Below are 8,227 nucleotides of genomic sequence, written 5' to 3'. Positions count from 1 at the left end.
CCATTCTGAAGGAAATCAGCCCTGAGTGCTCACTGGAAGGACAGATCCTGAAGCTGAGGCTCCAAGACTTTGGCCACCTCCTGAGAAGAGAAGACTCCCTGGAAAAGACCCTGATGTTGGGAAAGATGGAGGGCACAAGGAGAAGGGAACGACAGAGGACGAGATGGTGGGACAGTGTTCTTGAAGCTACCAGCATGAGTTTGACCAAACTGCGGGAGGCAGTGGAAGACAGGAGTGCCTGGCGTGCTCTGGTCCAGGGGGACATGAAGTGTCGGACACGACTAAATGACTAAACAACAACAATCAAGATTGTGAACACTCTCTGCTATATATCAATAATGGTATATATGTTTACACACGAACACACACTACATATATAGATATAGAACATGTAAATTGCCCAAGGCAATCACAATACGGTGCCCTGAAAAATAAGTTTTTGTTTCCTGGTATAGCTTATGCACATTGGAGCAAGTTTGCATAATTCATCTGCTTGCTCTCCTGAGATTTTATTCAACCATGCTCCCGGGCTTCTGAGCTGTCAGCCAGCTGTGTCCACATACATTCAGGCACAACTTCATTGGCATGTGGACTAGAAACTTGTTGGTTTTTTTAAAAAAGCAAAAGGCAAATAACAAAAAAAATGCATACACCAGCTTTTATTTCTTTTACCAAAATATCCTGCCATTTCCTCAAGACCTCTCTCCTCCTCCAGAGGGCTTACAATACAATTTTTGAAAAAATAGTGTTAAAAAACTAAAAATGGCCACAAGGGGAGGGGATTTAAGCAGCCAAAAGAAAATTCACAGCAGCAGCAAATAAAATTTAGTTGGGGGCCAAAAGATCTATTAGAAATCTATTATGTTGCTGAGCAACATAAGAAGCTGTAGGACCGCAGGTTTGGATTTTAGTTTAAATATTTAAATATATATTTTTGTATTGCTTCAGTAATTTAAAATTCTCATACTCTTACCTGTAAGTTTGAAACTGATACCTTGTTAGTCAGATGTAGAGGAGTATCTAACAGAACGGAAAAGGCATCATGTTTGATGACCCTATAGGACATATCTTGTATCATACAGTGGTTGACATTTAATTACTTTTCAGAATATGTTTTTAGGGTTTATTGTACTGCTACTCTCCCGACAGGAAGAAAAATCCCATCATAAAATGAGGGGTCTTTAGTGGCCATTTATATATAGTCTCTATTGGTTGAAAAAGTATGAAAATATATTTATCTTGGAAATTTCGTTCCATACTGCCTAAAGTATTTTTTGGTTCTCTATTTGTGGTGCAAATAAAAAACCAACCAACAGGGGTACCAAAACAAAAAACACAAAAAACCCCGCAACCCAGTTAAATCTGCAAGATTAAACTTTTATTAAAATGCCTGGATTATTTTTTTTTAAAAAAGTATTCAGAGTACAGTGGTACCTCGGGTTAAGTACTTAATTAGTCTGTTCTTAACCTGAAACTATTCTTAACCTGAAGCACCACTTTAGCTAATGGGGCCTCCCACTGCTGCCATGCTGCCAGAACACGATTTCTGTTCTCATCCTGAAGCAAAGTTCTTAACCCGAGGTACTATTTCTGGGTTAGCAGAGTCTGTAACCTGAAGCGTATGTAACCTGAAGCGTATGTAACCCGAGGTACCACTGTAATGTAACCCACTTAACAAGTTTAGTCTTAAGCTGCATATAAAGAGATGAAATAACTAAATAAGCAAATTTAACAAGGCTATAGCTGCACTGACAGAAATTGGTTCTAACATTGGTTGTTCAGAGGCATGCACTGTGGTATGAATTGACAGGAGGTTTTGCACAGCCATAGGGTGGGATAACCAGCCTCGTATAGCCAACATGCTTACGTGTCCAGAGGAGGGCAACCAAAATGGTCAAAGGCCTGGAAACGATGCCTTATGAGGAACGGCTAAGGGAGCTGGGCATGTTTAGCCTGGAGAAGAGGAGGTTAAGGGGTGATATGATAGCCATGTTCAAATATATAAAAGGATGTCACATAGAGGAGGGAGAAAAGTTGTTTTCTGCTGCTCCAGAGAAGCGGACACGGAGCAATGGATCCAAACTACAAGAAAGAAGATTCCACCTAAACATTAGGAAGAACTTCCTGACAGTAAGAGCTGTTCGACAGTGGAATTTGCTGCCAAGGAGTGTGGTGGAGTCTCCTACTTTGGAGGTCTTTAAGCAGAGGCTTGACAACCATATGTCAGGAGTGCTCTGATGGTGTTTCCTGCTTGGCAGGGGGTTGGACTCGATGGCCCTTGTGGTCTCTTCCAACTCTAGGATTCTATGATTCTATTCTAAGTCTAATTAAAGCATGAAAGGGTTAAGACCATAAAGTAAGCTGTCCTGCCTGGATTTGCTCAGCTTGGTAGGGACTAGATAATCAGTCCTATTGTTCTCCATCAGTCTATCTGAGAAGCTCAGCGTGTGAGGAGGTCTGAGCTGGTTGCTGCAGCTCAGACCACATGGCTCTTACAAGCCTCTCTTGAGTTTCTGTACACACAAAAAAGGGAACTTTCACCACTGCAACTAAGCCAAGTTTTACTGCCTGTGCAACTTTTTCTGAATGCTATATGGAAAAGTACATGAATCTGACCTTTGGGTAGTTTGTAAGTAAAGTATTTTTAACTTACCAAACGTGCGGTCTTTTTCTATGCTAGGGAAACTGGGAGGAACTTGGAAGAATCCTCTGAGAATCCTCCGGAAAAACAATCTCTCAAAGGACCTGTTGACGGCATTTTATCATTGCACTGTGGAGAGTGTATTAACTTATGGTCTGTGTGTGTGGTTTGGGAGCTGCACGGCCAGGGGGGAAAACGGTGCTATCCAGGGTTGTAAAAACTGCAGAGAGAATAATTGGGTGCACTCTTCCCACCTTAGATCAAATCTATGCTGTCAGGTGCCATAAAAAAGCGGCAGAGATAGTGCAGGATAGTATGCACCCCGGAAATGATCTCTTTCAACTTCTGCCTTCTGGAAGAAGGTATAGGGTTATAAAGACCAGGACTAGCCGCCTGAGAAACAGTTTCTACGCAAATGCAATTCTGGTTCTAAACGCAGCATAAGGGGTCTCTATAGTATAGTGTATGGGGTTTCAGAGTTTTTAGGGGTTTTTGAATGTTTTATGTAGTTTTTCAATTTCATTGTTCTGCATGGGACAATGACAATAAAGATATCGTATATCGAAGGGCATAATTCCTCCCAAACATCCTGTATTTCCCCGCTTTACTCTGCTGCATATTCTGTGATTATTAAATCTCTATTGGGGTTCTCTCACCTAAGAGTACCTGCCCCAAACTTGGGTCTTGGCATCCAAGAATTCATCTTTCTATATTATTATTATTATTATTATTATTATTATTATTATTATTATTATTATTATTATTATTATTTTCTTCTCCTGCATCACTTGATTCTCCCATATGCATGCAAAGAATTGGCCAGAAGGCACACTGATGATTGATTGATTGATTGATTGATTGATTGCATTTACATTCTGCCCTTTTCTCCAAGGAACTCATGGTTCGCCCCCTCCTCATTTAATCCCCACACAACAACCCTGTGAGGTAGGTTAGGCTGAAAGAGTGACTGGCTCAAGATTAAGGCTTCATGGCCTAGTGGGGATTCGAACCCTGGTCTCCCAGGTCCCCGTCCAACATTCTAACCATTATGCCACACTGGCTCTCACCATGGCTCAGCAGCCTTGCTGAAGCTAAGTAGGTGTGGGTCTGACCTGTTTCTGGATGGAAGGTTCTATGGAAGAAAGGAGGTGCATTTTTTATTTTAATTTTTTTAAGCAGCAGAAGGGAAAAGGGAAGCCATGCAAGGTAAATGGCCAGCTGAAGTAGGAGCTCCTGCCTTAAAAGGTTTCCCGTCCTGTTGAAACCATTAATACTTTAATAATTCTTTCAGTCCTCAGTCAGGAGTATATTCAGGCTGTCTGCTGGTGCCCAAACACTCCCTTAACTGCTTATTTTAAAGCAAAAAAAAAATTTCAGTCGTGCTGCAACCAAAGACAGCACAGGGATAAATCCTTAAAATGGCCACTAAGGCAGAAAAGGCAAAAAAGACTAAGGGGGGGAAGACCTGGTGTCCCATATTCAAAAGAGCAAACCACACACAACTTCTGGAAGAGAAAGGACTTGTCTGAGGAATGAGCACAGGCAGTGGCGTAGTGTGGGGGGTGCAGGGGGGGCCGGCCGCACCGGGCGCAACATCTGGGGGTTAGGGTTAGGGGGCGCAAATCCACGGGTTAGGGGGCGCAAATTACTTGCCTTGCCCCAGGTGCTGACAACCCACGCTACGCCACTGAGCACAGGGTCTACTTGTGTGGTTAGAATCTAAAATATATAAAAGGATGTCACATAGAGGAGGGAGAAAGGTTGTTTTCTGCTGCTCCAGAGAAGCGGACACGGAGCAATGGATCCAAACTACAAGAAAGAAGATTCCACCTAAACATTAGGAAGAACTTCCTGACAGTAAGAGCTGTTCGACAGTGGCATTTGCTGCCAAGGAGTGTGGTGGAGTCTCCTCCTTTGGAGGTCTTTAAGCAGAGGCTTGACAACCATATGTCAGGAGTGCTCTGATGGTGTTTCCTGCTTGGCAGGGGGTTGGACTCAATGGCCCTTGTGGTCTCTTCCAACTCTAGGATTCTATGATTCTAAAAGATGTGAAAACTACCATACAGTGGTACCTCGGGTTACATACGCTTCAGGTTACAGACTCCGCTAACCCAGAAATAATGCTTCAGGTTAAGAACTTTGCTTCAGGATGAGAACAGAAATCATGCTCCGGCGGCGCGGCAGCAGCAGGAGGCCCCATTAGCTAAAGTGGTGCTTCAGGTTAAGAACAGTTTCAGGTTAAGAACAGACCTCCGGAACGAATTAAGTACTTAACCCGAGGTACCACTGTACTTGAAAGCACTAGACCATGGGTAGGCATACTAAGGCCCGGGGACTGGATCCAACCCAATTGCCTTCTAAGTCTGGGCCACGGACGGTCCGGGAATCAGCGTGTTTTTACAGGAGCAGAATGTGTGCTTTTATTTAAAATGCATCTCTGGGTTATTTGTGGGCCATAGGAATTTGTTCATTCTTTTTTTTCAAAATATAGTCCGGCTCCCCACAAGGTCTGAGGAACAGTGGACCAGCCCCCTTCTGAAAAAGTTTGCTGACCCCTGGACTAGACTTAGGGATCCAGCAACCACTGTTGAAAATGTCCGCCCTTGATTTGCAAGACAAATAAATGGGCATGGAAGAAAGACCATGCCTGAGGAATCTCCACTTATGAGGGATCCTTGAACAATCAGAGAGGGGCAGCGCTCCGTGATGCTCTGATTCCCAGCCCCTGCCAAAACAATTGCTATAGTTGTATTGTTTCCAGTGCCCGAAGTAGACCCTGTGAAGTTTGTAGACACGCCTAATTGGGGCTCATGAATTTCAATGGACTACATCCAACATTTGAAGTCCACCCAGCAAGGGCTCTTGCATTAATGGACGGGCGAGCGTTAATGTTGCGCTTGCGGATGGAGCAATCGATTGCACAATGAAGTTACCAGCAGTCGGCTTACCTGTACTCTTGCACCATTCTGCTTGTGCAGAACATTTTACTGGGGGCTAAGTAACTTTAAGGGACGCTGGTGGCGCTGTGGGTCAAACCACAGAGCCTAGGACTTGCCAATCATAAGGTCGGCGGTTCGAATCCCCGCGGCAGGGTGAGCTCTCGTTGCTCTGTACCTGTTCTGCCAACCTAGCAATTCGAAAGCATGTCAAAGTGCAAGTAGATAAATAGGTACCACTCCGGCGGGAAGGTAAACGGTGTTTCCGTGCGCTGCTCTGGTTCGCCAGAAGCGGCTTAGTCATGCTGGCCACATGACCCAGAAGCTGTACACCGGCTCCCTCGGCCAATAAAGCGAGATGAGCACCGCAACCCCAGAGTCGGTCACGACTGGACCTGATGGTCAGGGGTTCCTTTACCTTTACCTTTAAGTAACTTTAACCTAGCACTACATTGGCTACAACACAGTGGGTCTACTCTGAATGAAATAATTATGTCCATGTATACCATGCACTTATCTCTTACAGTGGTGCCCCGCAAGACGAATGCCTCGCAAGACGGAAAACTCGCTAGACGAAAGAGTATTCCGTTTTGGAGGTGCTTCGCAAAACGAATCTCCTATGGGCTTGCTTCGCAAGACGACAATGTCTTGCGAGTTCCTGCTGGTTTTTTTTCCCTTCCCCCCCCTTTTTCTAAGCCGCTAAGTCGCTTATCAGCTGATCCGATCAGCAGATAAGCCGCTAAAAGCCGCTAAAAGCCGCTAATAGTGCTAATAGCGCTAATCCGCTAATCCTTCAATGGGCTTGCTTCGCAAGACGAAAAAACCGCTAGACGAAGAGAATCACAGAACGGATTCTTTTCGTCTTGCAAGGCACCACTGTATATATGTACGGACACAGGGATGAATTTTTTTTTTTTTTTAAGGTTATAGGAAAGATACAGGAGAAAAGAATACAGGGGCTTGCCCTACACAAGCCTTGCAGGCAGTCCCAGTTGAGAACAAATGGAACAAGCCCTCCCTCTTCTCTTCAAGAGGAACTCCAAAGAGAAACCCGTCTTTCTTCACTACAGAAAACCCAGCTAATATACCAGCAAATATCTGTTCCTCTTCTGGGAAATGAAAAAAAAAAACCAAAACAGTTCTCTTTTCTGAGCAATATGGCATCCTCTTGATTCCTGGATTCCGGCTTCCAAATGCCGGGTTTGGAAACACCTGAGAAAGCAGAATCTGAATGTCAGTTTATTTTTAAGCATGTGCTTCTCACTCAGCAGTAGACCTTGGAGAGTCAGAAAAAGAACTTAAAAGGAGATGGGAAATTAACCTTCTTTGGACAATGCTTTCCTCTTCCCTCCTTCTGAGTACTGAGCAGAACCGTCAGCAAGAGAACGAGTACCAACGAAATGATGAGCGCCGTCTACAAAAGACTCTTCTGAGCACATTTCAGAGGCTCTATATATATCTGCACAAAAGCAGTGCCAAAGAACCTCCTGTTGATTTGAGGAACTGGTGCCCAGAGCCTCTCTGCTTCAAGCTAGAAGGCTCTATATTTTACTAAACCACAGTTAGCAAGAAAATTGGGGTGGGGGAGGCAGCAGATCAAAGGCCCTTCAAAACAGCCTACCAAGCCCCCACCCCTTCTCTGTTGTCCTGGAGGAGCCCATGGGATACTTAGGATTGGAGCCAAGCAGTGGACATTCTCCTTGGATGGCCAGAGGATCATTCTGTTAGAATTCCTGCTCCATGACTGCAGTCATGGGATTGTTGTCTATCACATGACAGTGGATGTTTCGACTCCACAGAGTGGGAAGTGACGGAGACAGGATGTTTGTGTTCCTGTGTTCCGTGAAGTGGGACTATTGTCCTTTGTTCTTTTTCTCTTTGCTGTCCGATGCTAGAGAGGGAACCATGTTGCAGTGCTCCGTGTGTGTTTATATGTAAATAAAGTAGATTAGCCAAAATGCTGAGTTGCTGAGGTCTGTCACGCGAACTGCGAAGACTCTGCAGATCCCTAAGTGTGCCGGTGTCAGTTGGCATCGGTCGCTGTGATGTTCGGGCAGAAGAAAGCTTTTGAAGCTCCCGAACGATCGACCAGGAGGGAGAGAACATGCCAGTCGGGCATGTGTCTCTGCCAGGGTCCTACTCAAGTGTAGGCTGAGCTCCTGACACATTCCTGGCGGAGAGTGTGGTGTTGTTGTTTACCATGTCCAAATCTGTTTTTGTTTTGTTTTCTTCCACTGGAGGGAATTGTGTTTGGAGGAAGGTTGGCCATTTTTGAATTTGGCCATTGGGCCAACAAGAGCTTTCCCCATCCCTGTCGGACAAAACCCCACAGGGAAAGAGGCATGCCACGTCGCTTCCCGGACCGAGAGAAGCTGCTGTTTCTGCTTCCCCAGCTGTGCTAAGACTCTGCAAAAGACTTCCTAATTATTGCAATTCAAGCTTAATCCGGGCCTCTCTCCTGGGCCATCTGTTCGTCCTCACTAGCAGAACCTAGTCCCAGAAAAGATACAACACTCGACGTTTTTCTACATGACGAGAAGCACATTTCTCTGCTCAAGATGATGAGAAAGTTGCCGCAATGTATAGGACGCTTCTGCATACAGAACAGGGCCAGAGGATTAAGACATTTTAGAGGCCCCAAACACTGAGA

Source organism: Podarcis bocagei (assembly GCF_964188305.1).
Source record: "Podarcis bocagei genome assembly, chromosome: 7".
NCBI classification, from domain to species: Eukaryota; Metazoa; Chordata; class Lepidosauria; order Squamata; family Lacertidae; genus Podarcis; species Podarcis bocagei.
The sequence above is the reverse complement of the archived record's forward strand: the minus strand, read 5'-3'. Positions refer to the sequence as shown.